Here is a 22666-nt window from a genome sequence, read left to right as displayed (position 1 = left end):
TATAGATTTTTACATCTTGCTATAAATATTTTACTTTCTGGGGTTAGTTCTATTCCTAATATTTTTCAATATAATACTAATGATTTATCTATATTTTTATCTGTTATTGCTACTGAATAATTCACACTTATTATAAATTTAAATTTTTGGTATATTAAATTTCCTTTTATGACAGTTATTATACATTTTTCTATAGGTTTTATAATTCTGTCATCTGCTAAGTATTATTCTATTGGTGTATCTATTCCTTCTCTAAAACATGCTTTTATTAATATCTCTGTTCCTCCAAAGTGTACATATTTTATTGGGTCTTTAGTTTTTATATCGTTTATTTCTTTTTTAATTATTCTTTTTGTTACTAGTGGTATACTAGCTCTTTCTTTTACATATCTACAATCTATTACATGTTCTTTCTGACTTACAACGTAGTATTCTTCTTTTCTTCTACTAAATATGTTTTTTATTGTTGGTATTTTAAATATTTTTTCTACACTTAAATCTAATTCTTTTCCTTTTATTTCATCAAATATATGACTATAAAATATTATTTTTTGATCTGTTCCTTCTTCATTTAAATATTTTTCCTTTGTTTTTATTTTTATATCTTCTTCAGTTATTTGGTTTATTCTTACATCTTCTTCAGTCATTTAATTCATCTAATTCACTATCTATTTCATTATCTGTTTCATTCTCTGAAATTTCATTTATACTATCTTCACTTTCTAATTGGTATAATCTATCTATATATATTCTGTATTTTCTATTTTTATTTCTGATATTTGTTTATTTTTTTGGTCTTTAGGTAATTTACAATATCTAGCTAAATGTCCTAATTTTCCGCAATTGTAACAAATATATTCTTTTATAGATTTCTTTTTCCTATATGGTCTTTTATGTTTATAATTTTTTAAATAATATCTTTTTCTTGGTTTCTTATATTTATATTTTGATTTTTTGTATTTCTTATATTTCTTATGTATTTTTATTTTCTTATAATATCTTTCTTCGCATCCAAATTGAGGTGCTATTTTATATTTGCAACATGCTAAATTTCTTATTAATCTTTTTTCCATTCTTATTTCTTCTCTATATTTTTCACATAGGTTTTCATACCATTGTTGTAAAAATTTTATTCTTGCTCTTAGAGTATCTACTATTTTTGTTTCATCACAACTTTTTATTATTTTTGAACTACATGGTTCAGGTAATTTACTAAAATAAAATTTTCTTATTTCTTTACTTTCTTCTGTATTATATGTTCCTTTATAATAATATTCTTTAAATGCACAAGTATATTCACATATTACATATTGCTAATTTTAACATTAAATTCCTATTTGTATCTTTCTCTTCGTTTTGTTCTTCTTCTGTTGTTGTCATGCTGCTAAATTCATCTTTTATAGCTATTTCATATTTTCTTAATAATTCTATAGGTGTTAATTTAGTTGTAGTTGTTGATGATGTTTATTCTGTAGGTTTGTCAGTTCTTAATACCCTTTTACTATTTTCAGTTAGATTTGAAAACCATAATTTCACTGTTCCTATTAGTGTTCTTTCAATATATTCTGGTGCATCTGTTACATTTAATTATTATTTAATAATTGTTTTTTCATAAGTCTTATCCATAATTGTATTATTTTTTCTGTATTTATTAGACAATCTAAGTCTAAAAAATTATAATTTTTATTAACTATTTATTTTGGTGTCCATTTGTCATATTCATCTTTTAGATTATATCTTTTAAACTTATTCTTATAATATGTAGGTTTTTTTATTTTTGATGTTCAAGGTATTACATTTTCATCTTTTTTTTTATCAAGAGTATTTATTTTCTATGTTTCTATTTTCTAAGTTTTCTTCATTAATTACATCTTGTTTTTCATTGATTTCTAATATTTTTGTATTTGTTAAGATTTCTGTATATGTTTCACTATCTTCTGAATCATAATTATCTATTTCTTCAACATCTATTGTATTTATTTCTAATTCCCTAGTTTCTATTTCTTTATTGTTTATTTCTAATTTTTCTTTAAATTGATTTATCTCGTTTAATAATTTTTGTTCTTTATCTTTTTCTTCTTTTTCTTTCTATCTTTTTTCATACAGATCTTTTAGCATTTGTAGTTCTTTTTCTAATTCAGCAATCTTACTATTTTTAGTTTTTTCTATTTTTTGTATTTCTTTTGTAGTTTGTTGTTTTATTTTTTCTATTTTCTTTTTTCTATGTATTTCTTCATTTTCTTTTTTCTATTCTTATCACAGCTATCAATTCATCTTTTAATTTTAATTTTTTATTTTCTAACATTAAATATAAATCTCCACCTATTTTTTTACCTTTTTCCTAGATTAGAAAATACTATTTTTATTTTTAATCCTTCATGGTTTTCATGTATTTTTTCATCTATTATAAAATCTTCTTTATTCATTTTTTTTTATTTAATTGTTAATAGATCATGCGGTATGTATATTCTAGATTATCTATTGTTGATTCTAAATTTGATATTTCTTCTTTTTGTGCATTTATTGAGTTTTTACTAACTCCGACAATTATCTTATATTGTAGTCTTTCTATCCTTATTTTTAATTCTTTCCGTTTTTCAGATATTATTTGCTTTAATTCTTTATATTTTAGTAATTTTTATACTTTATTAATCTAAATAATATTTTGTGGAATATCTAAATCTAGTTTTATCAAATAAGTCATAATTAATAAATTAATCAAATAAAGTACGTACATTATTATAAAGAAGGTTCACAAGTTTACCCATTATAATAACATTAGGAATATACCCTTTACTAAATCTCTTTTCCAGCATCACCAAAACCTGAACAAAATTCCATTCCCTACAATTTGTGGATATCAAAATATTAGAAGCCACAAAACTTGGTTCAACCAAATCTCTCATTAAACTCCTTGCCTTCCCTACCTTTCCATTCTTGCATAGTCCATTTATAAGTGTGTTGTAAATCACAATATTCGGCATAATGCCACAAGTTTTCATCACTTTAGATTGCTTAAATCCTTCACTAATCCGATTAGTCAAGCGAAGTCTTTTCATCAAAATGTCGTAAGTTTAATCATCACCTTGAATTCCAATGCCCATCATTTTTTTATAATAAAATTCTCAAGAAATGTTGATATCTTCCGTAATAAGAATATCAAGAATCAAATTGTAAAGCTTCAGGGTTAGTTTCTTTCCAAACTTGGACGCCAATTCAGGAACTTGAATGACTTCTTTAATTATTCGAGCACGACCAAGACCATGTAGAATGGTCACAAAAGTATTCTCATCTGGGTTTGATCCAATTGAGCTACAGATTTTGTTGAACAGTTGCTGAACATAATAAAAATGCCAAGAATTGCAGAGCTTGTGGATTAAAGCATTATAGGTAGAATAATTGTGAGTCAGTTGAGAAACTTGGAGGACCATCTAAATGTTTGAAGAGCTTCGGTTGAAGATTTTTGTACCAAAATTAAAAGGGAGATGGTTTTGTGAGTTGGGATAGGACTTCTTAATACTGATTGTGAATGAGCAGTGAGAAATGCTCGATAAAGTCGGGTACTAAAACAGATCAAGATTTTATAGGCTTTATGTATATGGCTTTTGAATTTTTTTTGCCAAGACAACAACTGTCAAAAGAGTTGCTCAGTGTGTAGTCAGTTGGCATTTAGCTCTTGCATTTATCGGGTTTCAGTGTGTAGTTTGTTGGCATCCTCATATACAAAACTTTCTAGTTTTCAATAATTTAATTTCATACTTACGATTTTAAAACCCACTTCTAAATTCACCTTTTAATTGAGAAATTATCATGATTTCTTAAAGTCGTTGCGTATGAAGTCTTTAATTATAATTATGAAATTTATTTTTATTTTATTTACTTTTATTAAGCTTAGCAAGGTTGATCTTGTTGCCCTTTTGATTCTTCACATAAATTCGCATCATTTTTTGAAGTTTGTTCTAAGCTTATATGATTCAGATTTTGTCATTTGAAATTCAATATAAACAAATATTTCCAGTACTCTAAATTCTTACTACAATTTTTAGTTATGTATGAGAAAATATTATTATACAGTTGTTTTTAGAGTAGTATCTAGCACCGATAAGATACATGTTTCATATAACCTAAGTCCCAAAACTGTAGTTCCATCATAGGATAAGGGTCTTCCAACAATTTAGATTAACACCTTAAGCCCAATGGGTTCAGTTAGTGGTTCCACATCAAAAAGGTTTTATACCCTCAACAGGGTGTAGGGCACCCTCCCAATTAGGGTTGTACGTTGGACTCTATGTTACTCACATGGTTTAGTGTCAGTTAAGAGCAACTCCGATTATCAATTTTTAGTCGCATTATTATTCATAATTTCACAGATTTACAATTTGAACTTTTTTATTCTCACATGTTTACACTATTATTAGGTTTCGGCTATCTTGCATGATATTTTTATATTGCACAAATTACATTCATAATATGATCCTACATACTTAGTATTATCCACGTACGGAACGCATACCTCTTCCCCTATATTTCATTTCATGATGTAGATTTAGGTGATCATTCTCACGTTCATGGATAGTTCGAACCTTATCTTTTAGTTATAGATTTAACAAGTTCTCATTATCAAGGGATAGTTTACTTTTTTAGTTTAGTGCATTTTTGTTCTTTGTTTCGACATATATTAGTTTCAACTGTTTAGTGTTAGTTAGGGGTCCTGACCAAGTATCTCATCAATTTAGTAGAAGCTTTTAGACATAGTCAAATAGTTTAGTTTTCATTGAGCTTTCAAAAGGTTATTTCAGAATTTCAGTTAAATCATAGTTTGTTCACTTCTTTATGTTTAAGCTTTTTCTCAATTATTGTTTAATATATTATCTTAATATTATCCAGTACCAATAGTTTTCTTGGAATCACTCGTAGTTTTAAGAATTGTGTTGACTTTAGGGTGTAGACTCGGGTTGTGAAAGGATGCAACTCATTATGTCAATATAGGTGCAAGAATGATTTTATTATTATTCCCGTGTTACCTTGTCTTGTATCTTACTGTAGGCCTGGGTCATGGTGCAATTAGGGTTTCCTTGAACTTTCCTTGGCTAGTATACTCATGTCTTATTTAAAACCTTGCCACAAAAAACCCCATCTGTGATAAAAACTTTGGAAAAGAGTGTGACTGGTGCTTTTGGCTTCCTTAAGAATTTTTAACTCCAAGAAAGCTTGTAGTTGAGAGATTTTTTTTTTTCAAGTCTTTCAATCTAATCCGCCTCATTCATTTGTGTTCTCATGTGTTCCTTCATTTATAAATTGTTAAAAATAGGCAGATAAAACTTTATGGAGGGTTTAGGTATTTTAGGTGAGAACATGTGACTCATCTAAATTGAAGACATCATATTCATTCTCGTAAAGTCTTCTCTCTCTCTCTCTTTATTTTTTTAGTTGAAGATGATACCCCTATGTACGTTGGGTTTGCTTTTTGATCCTTGGTTATTTATTCAATGACCAGAGCTTATGTCGTCGCTTGGCTCAGGTGTGTTTAGATATAGGTGCGTCTTAGTGATCTAGGAGAGTTATCTTGATTTATTCTGAAATGGGTTAGAGATGTTAGTGACCTGGAGTTTTCTTAATTTATTCTAAGAGTGGTTAGGGACGTTAGCAATCTGGGAGAGTTTCATTTGGAATTACATTTGGCTTAGTGATTCATCAAGAGTAACTACTCGATCCTCATTGTACAAAACATAGTTAAAAGGATCAACGACCGCAACCATTATTTGGAACTAAATTATTTTTTAGAGTGGTCAGGAAAGATACTTTCAAATTTAGAAGAAAACCTTCCTAATTTCAGGGGATAGGTTTTTTTATTAAACTCATGTACTTGGTTTCAACCATGTTTTATGCTTGGGAAATGATCTTCTGAGTAATAACCAAAAATATAATACCCCATGTTTTTAGACTCTAAATTTTCTCAGTGATTGTTCTTATTGCTCAGGTTACAACAAAGGTAATGAGTCATGAAGACCCCTTACAAGTTGTATAGTGCTTATCGTAGTCAAACCAGTAATGGTTCCCTAAGTTTTTATTAGGATCACAACTGGATCCTTATGAGTCGTGGTCACTCAATACGAGTCATAAGGAGGGACTCGTAATCCCACTAGTGAGATAGCCTTGGTTACTGTCTTAGTTACGGATGGACTCCACGAGTTGTAGGGTGAGGTCATGAGGCATAGGGTGGGACTCGTGACCAAACCAGTAAGGTGGCCCTACGTAACTGTCCAGACAATGAGTTGCGGCGACTACTCGTGGTAGGTGAACAGGAGTCTTTACCCAACCCATAACGACTAGAGTTATTTCTTTGCATGTTTTTCATTAAGGGTCATTTGCTATTTGCACAAAATAAAACATTCTGTATTTTCACCCATTAAGCATAACATAAACACTCTCTTCTCTCTTAAATTACCAAATCAAGAGAAAAACTTGGGTTACTAAGGGTTGGTCATCTAGGGCTCAAAGTGTGGTTTCTTCTCTATAATATTGGTGTTTTCAGGGTTTTATCTCTCCCCTAAACTTGTATTTTATCTTGGCATGCAATGGTTTGGTATTCATATGATTTGAATGTTAGTTTTAGAATTTGGGTTGAGGGTTTTGGATGATTATTATTTAAATGGTGTTCTCATGGTATACATTTATTTGTTTATGCTTTATGGATGGATTTTGGAACTCATTGGGTGCATGGGCATTGCGAATTGAATGGGGTCATGGCATTCCGACAAAATTATTAAAATTGGTAGTAATATCAACCCACCTTATGAAATTGGCTTTAAAACATGGCTATATGCATAAATTAACCATTTTTGAACTATTGCATTGCATAAAAGGGTAATGGAATATAAAGTGTTTTAAAAGGACATAGTGGCCATGATTTGGTTTCAAATTGGAACTTAGGGGTCATGGATTCCCACAGGATGATAGATAACTAGAATGGCATAATTCTATATGCTTTTAAGCATATTGGTTTGATGATACCATTTGGTGATGCCTTAATAGAAGACTTCTTGGTTATATGGAAGGGGTTATGTGTAAATATTTTAATTTGGGCTTAAAGGAGCTTATGTAGCTCACCATAGAAGGTAGAGGTCCCGAGGGGGACAGATATTAGAAACTACATTTGCAGATATTGGTGGCTGTGTGTATATTTATACATAATTTAGATTGGTTGGGGTCAAGGCATTCCCTTTTCCTTCCTTGGATTTCTCTAGTGAACAAGTGCCGAAGTCTTTTCAGCAAGGAAAGCTTAACCCATATAGCCCATGCATGCCCTTAAGACGATTAGAGATACACAATCCAGGTTAATTATTTTAAATTACATGTTAAACCTTATTACCTGTCCCATTATCTTATATATATATATACATACCCATGCATTCATGTATGTGAACATGTACATTGAGTTAGGATTTGAATTTTAAATGGCATTATTTTTCCCTTCCCTAAATTACATGCTAGTTCTCACCCCGCTAACCATCCCCAAATGTTACATCTTTCATGTAGTATCTTAATGATTCCTTCTATTGGTTTGTTCAGTAATATGTGGTGTAGTTATTTATTGGGTTTACGATGAAGTAGATAAGATTCCATCATTCAAAAAGCTTGATTATTCCATCAATTTCTTTCTATATTTTAGAATTGAAGAGTTCACATTAACATTAGCATTGTCATTGTCATTATCATGGTAAGGGGTATATCTCGACCTAGTTAGATATTCAGATTAGTTTAGCATCTTTTATGGACACGTGTGGGTTGGATGATATTGTTGACTCTCAAAGCTTATTCTTCAGTTACATCAACTGTTTTATCTTTATTCACTAGTTGTCTTCCACTTGTTATTATATGGACTATGTTTGGATTGGAAGGCTATAGTGGTAGTCTCTATCCCACGATGGGCTTGAGATACCCGTCACACCTAGGCTTGGGGTTGGGTCATGACTAGCTTTATATCAGAACATTGGTTCACGATCATTGGGTGTCCTAAAGCATGTCGAGTAGAGTCTTTTTAATGGGTGTATAGTGCACCACACTTATAAGGGAGAGGCTATAAGTCATTTAGGAATGTTTTTGTTTTTTGTGTTTTATTTTGGGCTATAGTGCCTCCTCGAAGGCCTGATATTTGTAAAAACTCTTTCAGAACCTCTTCCCTACCTAAGGGAAATGTGGAGAGGACTCACCCCTTTTATGGAGTACAGACCCAATGTAGGGTCCTTGCTTGTGATTGTGCCACTCTACCTGGGGTATCATCGATCTCCACTATTCCTTCTTTGGTTGGTGACACTCATGCTTAGTCACCTTAAGAAGACATCTCTAATACGTAGTTCCACCATTCTATTCATCTGTTAACTCAGTGGGTGACCTCTCAGTCTCTCCAGTTAGGACAGGGTGGTCTGTTGCTCCTTCTATAGAGGTTACTTGAGTTGGTCAGTTCATAAAGTTGAATCCCCAACATTTACTGGCTTTAAGATTGGGGAGGACCCTAAGAGATTTATTAATGAGATGGAGAAGATCTTTAGAGTAATGCATGCTTCCGATTATGAGGGTAAGTAGTTTGTCATATATCAGTTGAAAGATGTGAAAAATCAGTAGTATGATGAGTGGGAGCAGTTGTGATGTGATGATGCTGAGCCAACTATATGGGATGAGTTCTTTGGTGCCTTCCATGATCATTTATTTTCTCAAGCATTAAGGGAGGCCAAGATCGAAGAGTTTGTGAACTTAAAAAAAGGTAGGATGAGTGTAAAGGAATATGACATAAAATTCCATTGGTTGTCTCACTATGCTTCGGAGTTAGTGTCTAGTATGAGAGCCAGAATGAGGAAGTTTACTTCTGGTTTGTCTCATGATTTAGTATTGGAATGTAAGGAAATAAATGTAGAACAGTGATATAAATATCTAAAGGCTTGTAGTTTATATGCAGCAGGAAAAGGATGAAAATAAGAGGTAAGTAGAGATAGAAGAGAGGCAGAATAAAAAGTTCAGGTATTTAGAGAAGGGTATGAATCAACAAAATAGTGGGATAAATGGTAGACAATGGTCTAAGAAGAAGAATAGGGGAGTTTGAATTCATATTCATCGGCTAGTTCTCCTTATTCGAGGACGTCTAGCGATCCTTGTTCTCAAACTAGCTTTGGTCCTAAGGAAAAGGGTGACCGATCTCAAGGTAGTGGGGCTCAGTTATCCCTACCCTATCCTCTATGTTGGTTTTGTGGTAAGATTCACCATGGCTATAGTGATGAGGGATGGAACTTGTTTTCTAAATGTGGCCAGCCTAGTTATATCTACAGGAACTATCCTTCAGCTAAAGTAAATACTGAGGCTAATAAAGTTTTGATTGCCACTTCATCAGATCCTGCACAAAAGGGTTCTACTTCTTGTACCAACACTTATCGGAATCATCTCTATTCTCTTGCCACCTATAAAAAATCCGAGGCATTTCCTAATGTTGTTACTAGTATGTTACAACTCTTCTTTTGTGGTATGTATTATTTTGTTGATCTAGGTTCTACCTTATCATATGTGACCCCTTATGTGTCTGTGCACTTTGGTTTTAGTCCCGAAAGTATTTTTGACCCCTTCTCTATGTCTACTCTTGTGCATGGCTCTGTTGTTTCTAGAAGGATAAATTGGGGTTGTGATGTCTATCTTTCATAGGAAAATATTTATGGATTTGTTAAACCTTGATATGGTAGATTTTGATATGATCTTACGGATAGTGTGGCTTCACTCATGCTACACTTGTATGGATTGTAGAAACCCAAAATTCATTTGCCAATTTCTTATTAAACCTATAATACAATGGGAGAAGAGTTCCTTAGTGCCTAAAGGAAGGTTTATTTCATATCTGAGAGCACAGAAGTTAATTTCCAAGGGATGTCTTTATCATTTTGTTTAGGTTAAGGATTCTAGTTCTGAGGCTCCCCCCTTAAAATTTATCCATATAGTTAATAAATTTCCTAAGTATTTCGTAATGATCTTCCTGGTATTTCTCCTTATAGGGAAATGTACTTTGGGATTGGTCTTTTCTCATATCCCTATCCTATCTCTTTTCCTCCATATAGAATAGCTCCAGCTGAATTGACGGAACTAAGGGAACAATTAAAATATCTTATTAATAAGTATTTTACCATCCTAGTGTTTCTACGTGGGGTGCCCCTGTGCTTTTTATCCAAATAAAATATGGGTCTCTTCGGATATGTATACATAATCCATAGTTGATTAAGGTGATGATGAAGAATAAGTATCCTCTTCCTAAGATTGATGATCTTTTTGACCAACTTCAGGGTGCTAGATATTTTTCTAAGATTAATTTCCATTTGGGTTATCATCAGTTGAAAATCAGGGAGGGTGATATTCCTAAGATTTCTTTCTGAACCTAATATAGTCACTATAAGTTATTAGTATGTCATTTGGTTTGACTAATGCCCTAGCTACTTTCACAGATCTCATGAATTGGGTGTTAAGATAATTTTTGGACTTATTTTTTATTATTTTCATTGATGATATCTTGGTGTATTTTAAAAGTGAGGAGGATCATGTCAGTCACCTCCATATTGTGTTGTAACACATAAGGATCAAATATTGTATGCTAATTTTTTAAAGTGTGAGTTTTGGTTAGATATTGTGACTTTTCTTGGGAATGTTGTTTCTAACAAAGGGATCAAGGTGGATCCACAGAAAGTTGAGGTTGTTAAGAGGTGTTCTAGTCCCACGACTCTAACCAACATTTAGAGCTTCTTGGGCTTGGCTGGGTATTATAGGAGGTTTGTGGAGAGCTTCTCTTTTATTGCTTCTCTATTGAAAAAATGACTTAGAAAAAGGTGAAGTTTTTATGGTTCGATGCTTGTGAGGGTATCTTTGAGAAGTTGAAGGACAAGTTGACTTCTATGCCAGTTCTAACCCTACCCGATGGCACTAATTGATTTGTGGTATATTGTGATACGTCCTGCGTGGGACTAGGTTGTGTCTTGATGCAGCATAGTGAGGTTATAGCCTATGCTACAAGGCACTTTAAGGTTCGTGACAATAATTATCCGACTCATGATTTAGAGTTAGTGGATGTGGTTTTTGCTTCAAAGATTTGATGCCATTATATGTATGGGGTGCATGTAGATATGTATTCTAATCATAAGACATAAAATTATGTGTTTAATTTGAAGGAGTTAAATCTTCAATAGAGGTGGCGGCTTGGGTTGCTAAAGTGCTATGATATTAGTCTTCTCTATCATACAGGTAAAGTTTATGTGGCTGCTAATGCTCTTATCAAGTTGTCCATGGAGAGCTTATCTCATGTGTATTAGGAGAAAAGAGGATTGGTGAAAGACATTCACCAATTAGCTAATTTTGAGTTCGTCTTTTGAACTCTGGGATGGAGGGGTAATTTTCAGAAAGTGGTTAAATTGTCTCTCGGTGCTGAGGTGAAGGAGAAACAAGCTTTGTATCTCATTCTTATTGACACTATTGCATTGCATAAAAGGGTAATGGAATATAAATGGTTTTGAAAGGCCTTAGTAGATGTGATTTGGTTTTAAATTGGAACTTAGGAGTCCTGGATACCCCCAGGTTGATGGATAATTGGAATGGCACAATTCTATAAGATTGGAAGTATATTGGGATGATGATACCATTTAGTTATGCCTTAATGGAAGATTCCTTAGTTATATGGAAGTGTTTATGTGTAAATATTTTAATTTGATCTTAAAATAGGTTATGTAGCTCGCTATGGAGGGTAGTGGTACCGGAGGGACCGATACTTCAAACCACATTTGCCGGTGTAGGGGCCTTAGTGGCCGTTTGCATAGTTCATTGTTTATACATACTTTGGATTTGTTGGGATCAAGGCATTTCCTAACCCTTCTTTGGATTTGTTCAGTTCATGCTACAAACTCGAGCTGGAGCCCTTTCAATATGGATAGATGAACCCATATAGCTCGTGGGTGCCCTTAGGAAGGTTAGAGCTACACAGTCCAGGTTAATGGTTTTAAATCGCTTGATAAACCTTATTCCCTATCCCAGCATATTGTATATATATGTATTCATGCATGTATATGAACATGTATATTGAGTTTTGATTTTATTTTAAATGGCATTGTTTTATCCTTTCCCAGAGTTATATACTGGCGATCACCCCAGTAACCATTCCCGGAAGCTTCATCCTTTAATGATGTAGGGTCCTTAGGGTTCCTTCTATTCGTTTGTGTAGTGTTAGGTGGTGCGATTGTCTATCGGATTTTTGGTAAAGTGGCGAGCTTTTATCTTTCGGAAATATTTGTCATTCTATCGGGTTTTTCCATAGTTTAAAATTGAAGAGCTCACATTAACATTATCATTATCATTTTAATTATCATGGTCGGGGGCTTGCCTCAACCTAGTCTGATATTTGTATTAGTTTAGAGCCTTTTGTTGACATGTGTTGGTTGGTGGTGTCGTTCACTGTCACAACTCATTCTTGACTATCATTAACTATTTTATCTTTATTCTCTGGTTGTCCTCCACTTGTTATTATTCAAACTATGTTTGGATTAGATAGGCTTTGGGGGTGGTCTCTGGACCACGGTTGGCTTGAGATACCCATCACGTCTAGGCCTGAGGTCGGGTCATGACAAAAAAAAGAAAAGGATGTTACATCATTTCTTTGTAAAAAAATGCCCGTTATAGCGATGGGGCTTCCGAGAAGGATGTTTCGACCTTGCTTTTAGGCACAAGGTTTTGTTTTTTAACTCTTTTACAAAATGGGCCTTAGAGGTTGTGTTATTTTGATGAGAACTTTTTTGATTTTTATTCTACAAACTGCATCATGTGGAAAAACATTCTAAGATCTTGAGTCCAGAGTTTGCATCGTGTGAAGGGCAACGTTATTGTATCAAATTTTGGGGAATTATTGATTTTTTTAGACAAATAAAATTATTTAGACAAAGTGCTTGACATTCATTTCTATCCAACACTTAAGGGCAAAACAAGCCTTAGAAATACATAAGGTGGGACAGATGGCCCTAGTATCATGTACAATGGGAAAACAACCCTCGTAATACCTAAAATAGAGCAGAAAGCCCTTGAAATACGTCAAATGCTTAATCGTAAGCTAGTTCTAGCGTCTTGGCGCATGAGCATGGTAATGGAATGTTCGAGTTCTTTTGTAATACTTCTTGTTCCTAGTTTGGATGTGTGATTATGGCACCATCTTTTCATTGGGATTATTCTTAAGTCTAATTACTAGCTTTTTTTTTTATCTTGGCTTGAAAAATCTCTGCTTGTTTCCAGGGTGAAATTTTTTTCTTGACTATCCTATTTTATCTAAAAAGCATTATTCCTATCATCGGTTGATAGTTTCGTAAGTAGGGTTATGAAGAGTATGATTGGTGAATAATTATAGGTGTCACGACTTTGATGAACAACCAATAGTCCTAGTATATATCCTCCGACTCTTACTTTTATGCCAGCTAGGTTTGAATTATTGAGTATCTCCACTTAGTGTTTTCTAAGTAAGAATTGTTATTGTACCTTTATTTTGGCTTGATCGTGGTTTATTACATCTAAGAAGTGATCCTACCTTTACATGCTAGTGACCTTTCATGGACTTTTACAATTAGAAATCAGTCCGAGGTCACCACGTCTTTCAACCTCGAACCATATGCTTAGAGTAACAGGTAACGAGGTTCTATGGAAGTAATACATAACTTGAGGCATGACTAGTTAACGGACTTCCATTGGATTCAGTTAATTTCTTTTGGCTGATATTTTAATGATTTTCTCAATGTGAAAAAAAGAAATTGATGGACCTGATGATTTTTCAAATAATTTTATATTTTTAAAATATAAAACTAAATTGACCTTGTCTATTGGTTTATTCTTGATATTGAAGACCAAACCGGTAGACAGGATAAGTTTTTGGGTTGTTTCATTTTTTCCCTAGAAGATCAGTGAATTAACTTACCCTAACTGTCGGTTTTTTGAAAAAAAAAAAACTAGGTACAGAAATCAGAATTTCCTGCATAACCAAATTGAAACTAAATTACTTTCAACTACATTCCAGGACTAATTAATGTCAAATCAATTCTAAATCAACTATAACATTAACAACATATTAATTATTGATTAAAAACATCAATTGAATATAAAATATAACTCAAAAGGATCTACAAGTCTATAGAAGTTAATAAATTTCACAACTTAATTAACTGAATCATGCGAACATCTACTCTATTCCACCTAGATTAGAGAACCTATACCACTCAATTAGAAAACATGCGGAAGTCATAAAGAAAATATTAAATCTTCCTTCAATACAATACAATTTGTTACAATTCTTCAAATACACAAGAAAAATCTACCCTGAAGATCTAAGTAGATAGGTATAAAAGCTACTACAAGACAATGAAGAATAACCAAGACTCAGCTTCCACCATGAAATAAGAAAATGGATGCTGTTGGAGATCTTTACCACATCATGCATGAAACAACAACTGATCCTCCAACTAAACTATACCCCAAAAGGTTATAGCAAGAATACCATTGGTACAAACAACATAGACTAGTAAGGATCATTTGTCGACCCATATTAGATCACATAAATATTTGAAAATAAAACACACACTTAAATAATTTTATTATTCAAATACATTTCTTACTCTAATTCCTCACTCTCCTAGTTTTTATACAATCTTTATCAGAACTCCCCCATCTTTTTGCCATTTCACTATTCCTTAAGTCAATTGTCGCACCATATCAACTTTAAGTATCACTACTCAGTACTTTCGTAAACTATAGTTATGCACTAAACACCCAAATAATTAAGGACTCAACAACAGTGACCATAATAAATCCCAACCCTTAATACGCATCCAATCACCTCAACAATTATCAGGTTCTCAGAGTTAAATACCTGTGGAGACACATATGCATCATCGAAAGGCATGATCAATTAATATCAAGTCAACAACACTTTTGTTTAGTTCAACATCATCACTATCATCAAATCAACATGTATAACCCAACACAAAATTTCACCAAGGTAACACCATATCCAGTGAAAATAATAAACAATATCCAATCAAGTATAAGTTACGACAAGTGGTTCATCGAGACAAGACCATGATCAGTCAATAACTGAATTATCATTAAAAATTAATTCCACCTTGCATCAATTGTTTTTTAAATAAACAACAATTAAAATTATACCTTTCACTTCTTTCAATAACCAAGACCATACTAGGATCTCACATAACAACAATAATATCCACTAATTCACTCAACGAACCAAATATAAATCATTCAACAATAAGCCTAATCCACTCCAGGAATTGTCGAAATTATCGAACCTTGTACACATATGGAAAGAGTCATATGGTCTCCCACTAAAAATGACCTGTAGGGATGAGCTTAGTCCATGTATCAAAATATCCCAGACATCTATTGACTACCCCCATTATCCCAAACTAATGAAATGGAACTTTAATTATAATATCCCACCCATATACTCTTCAAGTTTCACCAATACCATGATGATGACCATTACCAGTTCATCTCTCAATAACAACTGATATCACAACAAGTGAAATTACTATTAGGATGACATAATTACAATGTAAATACACAATCACACTTGTACAACCATTAATCCTTTAACACAACCTCATTAAACATAATTTAACACTTGGGATATCATTCAAATACACCTCTTAAACATGCATTTGGGCAAGTACACAAAAAGATAGTTAACATAAATACATTAACCAAATAGGGTTTTCAACTACATTTCACCATCACCTACTAGATCACGTATCTCACCAATATTATATATATTGATAGAGAACTTATCTAGGACTTCTAATGTCTAAATATGCACACATTTGGTTCACACTTTAATGTATCCATTCTCCCATATTAACGCTAAGTTATCACTATTTTTACTCCCCTACCTAGCATTCTTATCTAACTTGCACAATTCCGTGATCATTTCTAAATCATTATTCATTAGTTTAAAACACAACCTTCAAGCATAATATCATTACATTATTCATAATTTAGTTTAGGATTAACAATAATGCACACCAGTCTGCATCATAATTTAAATATTATAGATAACCTTATTTCACATATAACAAAGTCTATAATCATTATATTAATCCAACCAAACGCCATGCCTATGAGTTTAAACATGAAATCTCCCATCAATCTATGTATATATGTTTTGTCAACCACGTCTATGCTACTCAATTAAACCTAGCCTACCTGGTTATCAAGAAGATGCTATGAACACATGAACATGAACTTTTGACTCCACTCTAGTGATTTTTGGTGTGAATATATGCAAAAATAATAGATTTTACCTCGTTCATGTATATCCCTTCCTTTACATTGCCTCATTGATATAGGGCCATAAAGGGGTTTTAAATGTAAATCTCATTGTATTTGCAACTGAAAATGAGAATAGAAAATAATAAAATAGGGGACTAATTCTAGCACTCGGTATCCCTTTATAGTAGCTGATAGGCCACTATCATGGCATATTATAGCAGGAATTTTCACGCTTTAGCTGAATGACGTCAGCCTGGCCCAATATTTAAATTATAAAAATTTTAAATTAAGTCCTTCATAGAATAAATTTGAGCATACATTATAAATGTTCTCTTACCCTATTCCCCTGGGTGAGATACCTCTAGTAATGATGAATCCATTGTAACAACGGATACTAAGTTGCCCATCATACATCCCCAAACAATCATAGTAGAAAAAAGATGGAATAAAATACACATGGTCATTAATTCTCCCTTGTTTATCTAGGAAATACAAAACTTTACTGGCTCATCGAATTTTACCATGTACTCACTAAATTTTTAAGCTACAATTTATTACTACCTTGCTCCTTTTCTAAAATATTTTTTCACAGTCGTAAGGTGCACAAGTCCACTTGATCAAAAGTTTTTTGAAAACCTAAGGAAACTGAGGCCTTTCTAAAATACTAGAGAGAAAATGATTACAAACACAAAATGGATGAAAAATTTTCCATTTCCAAGTGAATTAGATCTCCTTATAATGGAAAGTAGGCCGCTATTTGTGGATGGATTGGTATAGAATGTTGATAAATGAGTTTGACTCTCATTTATAATTTTTTACACACTAAAACTTTCCTCTCTTATCTTATCACTTTGCTCTAGTCATCAGAAACAAAGTAACTATCATTATAACTCTGTCTCCTTACTTTGTTACTTATATTATCATAGGAAATTCCTTGAAATTGCATAAATAAAGTAGATTTTAGATTGGCTTTTGAAATCAAAATTTGGAATTTATTTTAATGAATTATTAAAGCATTGTTTCTTCTCTTACGTTTACAATGATCCTATAGCATTCTATGCATAAAATTTATGGAATTCGTGGCCAAGTTAGTCTCTAAATAATAAGGAATGTGAAAAGTTATTCTTGAATTCATATTGGATAATTTATGCATGTTTTTGAGTTTAAATTATTATATTTTTTCATATACTAGTCCGAGGAGACTTTCCCCACATTGATATGTGATTAAAATGGGCAATTTTGCAAAATGCATCATTAATAGCCTCTGCAAGGTCGGGGAAGATAAAGGACAATAAGGCAGACTCATCCCACTATGATGGCCATGCTATAGCATGAATATTTCCCTTACAATGGTATTGTGCTAGCGAGATGCAACTCACTATAGCGAGAGATGACAAGTAGTAGCTATAGTACACAAGCACACACACAAGTGTACGTGGTCTTACCAAGTAATATAGTGGGCTTTTACGAAGCCAAATATTGATCCCTCAGAGACGTTTTTTAAAAACTATCCAATCCTGGTTCAACTATTGAGATTAATTAATGCAAGCATAACAAAAAGAATTTGAGATTTATAACTAGAAGTAAAATAAAGTAATAAAGAAAAGTAAAGACTTTAGAGAATCAATGGATGCCAGCACAGGGTTAAGGCACTATGAACAATCATACTACGGTATTGAACTTTATTCATTAGATTGCTTATCGTGGTTGTTGATTCGTAGGGTTTTTTTTTTCTGATCATGGTCTCCCAACCTCTAACCTTCTACCTAATTGGACATTACAACTACATCGTTGAGCAGAGATTTAATAATCTATTTAGATGCATTAAGATATCTTCCTACATGTGAACCAAGAAAGTATTCTAGGTATATTATAACTAAAACCCTATCTTATTCGCTAATTCAAATTCCTTATATTATAAAAGAATTAGAACTTACTCCCTTAATCCTCACGTTCTATCTTCTTATTCCCTCTCCCAAGATCACAAGGTCGACAATATATGTATTCCAAGGTTAGATAATCCTTAAAATAGTTAAAATAAATATGAACAACCAACCAAATATGATAAGTAATTAAAAAAATTCAATTCAAAGTAAAAGTAAACATGTTCTTGGCCTCAACCCTGCCACGGGGGCGTTTAGCCACTAATCGACATAACCGTAATAAACATAGTTGAATCTATGATTAAATCTATTAAAAATATAAATTATAGATAAATAAACCCCAATTAAAGTTTTTAGAAGCCTCCAATGTGTCCTAGAACCATCGAAAAGTCATTAGAAACAAGTAAAGGAATCCTATTTATAGTAGTGCAGTTTGGCCGTGTGTGGAATAGGTGGTGCAACGCGTTGGGAAGGAATTTGTCGATAGGTTCATGACAAGATCCTTGTAAAGGTGAGGTGAGGTCGTGTAATGAGTCTTTGAAATGTGATGCAAGGTCACGTCGCATCTCAATCACGAGGGCTCACTTGAATTTCATTTTTGACGTCCAACTTCACTTTGGGTATTTGTCCTCTATCCCAAGCCTTGTGGTGTTGTTTACACTACATGTACAGCTTGTATATCCTTCTTATATCATTGAAATCAACTCACCAAGTATCGTAAATAATCATACACCACTTACTATAGCTCAAAACAATGCAACATTCATAACGGTGAACTAAAAACAAGAGCTAAGATTAGTCTCTGTCCACTTTGATCTTTACTTTCTGTTTTGACTCTTTGATCGATTCAATTACACTTTGAACATTATAAATAAGTTTTTACACACATATTTACACAATCAAACCATTAGGAACTCATTACATATATTATAATTTGTCAAGATAGACTACACAAACACCTAGCTCAAGCTAGTAAAATTTGTTTTCTCGTCTAGACTATAACTGATCAATTTGAATCCAAACTTGTCTGAAAACACCTTTAAACATTGTAATAACATACTTAAAAACTTTTATGCCTATTTATATCATTATTTACTCATTAATCACACGAATTTTCCACACAGCAAGGCTAAATAAGCTAGGATAACAACCCTAAGGCGGATAAATCGACCTCAGATTAGCACCCCACACTTAAAGCCTTTTCGTCCTCGTTACTCTAAAAATCATAAGTTGAGGAGACTATACACTTCTACTACAAGAAAGACACTCAATCTAGTACTAAAATTACTATATAGAATGCAAGTTTCTACACTAAGCATGTTATGTACACCATTGATAGTTCAAGAACACTACTTCAAAACCTCATAGCCTCAAGAATTGACCCACCTAGTTGGAAAACTCATGCATATTTTTCAATCAAAGAAATCATATAATTTACCCAACAATCATCAAATATGTTCCCTCATAACAAGAAAGTTACCCTTAAACACTCACAGAGATGTACTTAATAACAAAATGGGTATAATAATTAAATTATGCTCACTCTCCCAATGAATTCAGAAGTTACATACAATGAACCATAGGCTTGCCCTTATCATAGTACTCCGTTAACATCAAAATGTTAAGACTTAAGATCAAATAGGTCTTTATGGGTTGTAGTGCAAGCTAAGGGATCGGTAAAAACTATTCTGGCCAGTAATCATTACTATCTTCCCTAAGCGCTTTAATATATCACTTTTTATAATCAACTCAGCTTTAACAACCACTTAACACCACTTTTATCTATCCTTATCTTTTGTTTTGCCCCATCTTATTAAGATCATTCATATAAAAATGGTGGGAGTATTCTCTATGCACAACTTATTCAATTTGAATAAATTTTTATTCTTTTCATTGCTCAACTCCTAACCACAACACATTACAATTGTACACACCAATAACTATCACTTTGGGGCTTCAATTTCACCTTTATCCTACTTGATTTCCCAACTCCACAATCAATTAATTTCACCGAAAAACACTTAGGAGCTTTGGATTAAATTAAGGTTAATCAAAAAAGGGGATTAGGCTACATACGAGGCTACCAAAGACAATAAGCTAAAGGCTGAATGGGGTTAACTAGGATTATGCACAAGGGTAGGTAAAAAAGAGTAATAAACAACGCTATCAAAGAAATTCTATACCATCTCTTAAACCCATATTTTTCTTTGCTTTGTCCACACACTAGGAAAGTTATAGCATCCAATGCAACAAGGAATATACAAAAAACTCCACACACATAGCACATGCTTACATTAAGCTGGATCATCATAGACTGTTAACCAAATAACCAAATGAATTCAACATTAAGCAAACAAGTACAAGAGTCATAAACTGGAGCCTAGGTGTCTAAAATGTAGTAATTCAAAAAATCAACATGCTTTTAACATCCAAAATATTTGCATCTTTCTATCACACATAGCACCAACAAGAATATCCCACTTACCTAAAATATTTTTTTAAAAATTACTCCTAAAAATGGGAACTTCCCCACCCCATATTTACAAATTTACTTTGTCCCCAAAGTATACTTAAAAGTAGAGATAAAAATACTCTTTGAGGCCTCTAGGCCTAGCTAGTAGCATCTTTACACATCAAAAGGGTTTGGGGACCCCACACTTAGTCTCTGTCATACTCCTTCGCTTAGGTCTTTTCATACTCAGGCTTCCCATCAGCCTGTAACTCAACCAAAAATAAAAACTAGTCAAGTAAAAACTAAAATATTAAAAATAAACATACCTTAACTTGGGTTGACTCCCAAAAAGTTCCTGATTTAGTGTTGTGTCATGAACCAATCTGCAACTTATCTATTTTTCTTCATTCTCTTCCTCTCACTCGGCACCATCTTCTTATTCATTTTTTACCTCTTGAGCGTGAACTCTCAAGGTCAACAACTCTCTTAACAACAACCTATCCAGGCTCTTCAATTTGCATCATTTTGGGCATAGGTATTGATGGATTGTGCTGTTTAATGAGGAAGTTCAAAGAGGTCTTCTGTAGAATAGACTCCACCACCCTACACTTAACCCTTTTAATCACGTTAATCTTGAACAAATCTTTGTAGTAGGATAGTGTGTTGAGCGGTTTGTACACTTTAAAAATCACCTCTTTGTCATCAAACCTCATTGTGAGAATGCCATCTCTCACATCTATCAAAGATCCTCCCATCACAAAATATGGATGTCCTAAGATGATTGGCACTCTTTTATCTAACTTAAAATCCAAAACATTAAAGTCAGCAGGAATAATAAACTTACCAACCTTGATGAGAATATTCTCTATAATTTACTTGGGATGGGCTACTGTTTGGTTTTCTAATTGAAGTATCATAGTGATTGGTCTCATCTTTTCTAGCCCCAACTTGTAAACAAATATAGGCATCAAGTTGATGCTCGCCTCTAAATCACTTAGTGCATAGACCACCTCATTGTTTCTAATTTGAATAGGGAGGGCGAATCTCCTAGGGTCCTTGAGCTTTTGGGGTATCTTCTATATCACCACAGAGCTACACTTCTCAATGAGTGCTATTGTCTTAATATCCTACATCTTAACCTTATTATTTACCATGTTCTTCAAGTACTTAGCATACTTGGGCATTCCCTGTAAAACATCTAAAAGAGAAAGGTTAATGTGAAGCTCTCTGAACGTGTCAAAGAACTTCTTAAAGCATGTATCCTTATTCAGTATTAGCCTCTATGGGAAAGGTACTGGTATGCTCTTCTTCACCTACTCAACAACTTTGGTTTTTGACTACCCATACTTTCTCAAATTTTTAGAACCTTTGTCGGGTACCTATGGGGGAATCAACTCTACATCTACCTCCTTAGTTTTCTTTGGAGGTTATTCATTCATCTTCTTACCACTCCTCAAAGTGATTGCCATTACTTATTTTGGATTTTCAGTTTCACTTGGTAAACCACCCAAAGGCATAGTATTCTGCACTGCTACTATCTGACCTATCTGTAACTCTAAGATCCTTCTAGCCACTTGCTAGCTCTTCATCTAAGTTAGCTAGCCCTTTATATTAGCTGCCAATTTTTCTTGAGGAGCTAAAATTTATTTTAGCATCTCTTCCATATTACTAGTAGCTTGATTCCCTTTAACCTAATTCTGCTGAAACTGCTGTTATTGGGTATTTCATGGTTGATTTGATGGATAAGTCTACCAATTTAAATTTTAGGCATTCCCATAATTTAGTCGTTGCACGTGGTTGAACATTTCCTATGAAGGAAACACATATATCTATATAATGGCCTTTATTTGGAAGCACAGCTGCAAGCAAATGCTGAAAACAATGCTGAATTGCATTCATTGTTACTACAGTTTGTGTAGACCCCAACTTCATATTGCTGGACTGAGTATTTAATTTATTTTACAATGTAGAAATATGGGTAGATATAACAGTAAAATGG

The 22666-nt window shown here is 33.0% G+C and overlaps 1 pseudogene; it reads right to left on the bottom strand.

Annotated features, from left to right (window-relative positions):
- LOC107841471 overlaps positions 1-22666 on the bottom strand; it is a 134121-nt pseudogene that overhangs the window by 22313 nt on the left and 89142 nt on the right.

The sequence above is a fragment of the Capsicum annuum genome, chromosome 9 (genome assembly GCF_002878395.1).
Source record: "Capsicum annuum cultivar UCD-10X-F1 chromosome 9, UCD10Xv1.1, whole genome shotgun sequence".
In the NCBI taxonomy this organism is placed as follows: domain Eukaryota; kingdom Viridiplantae; phylum Streptophyta; class Magnoliopsida; order Solanales; family Solanaceae; genus Capsicum; species Capsicum annuum.
This window is presented reverse-complemented; position numbering and strand designations above follow the sequence as displayed.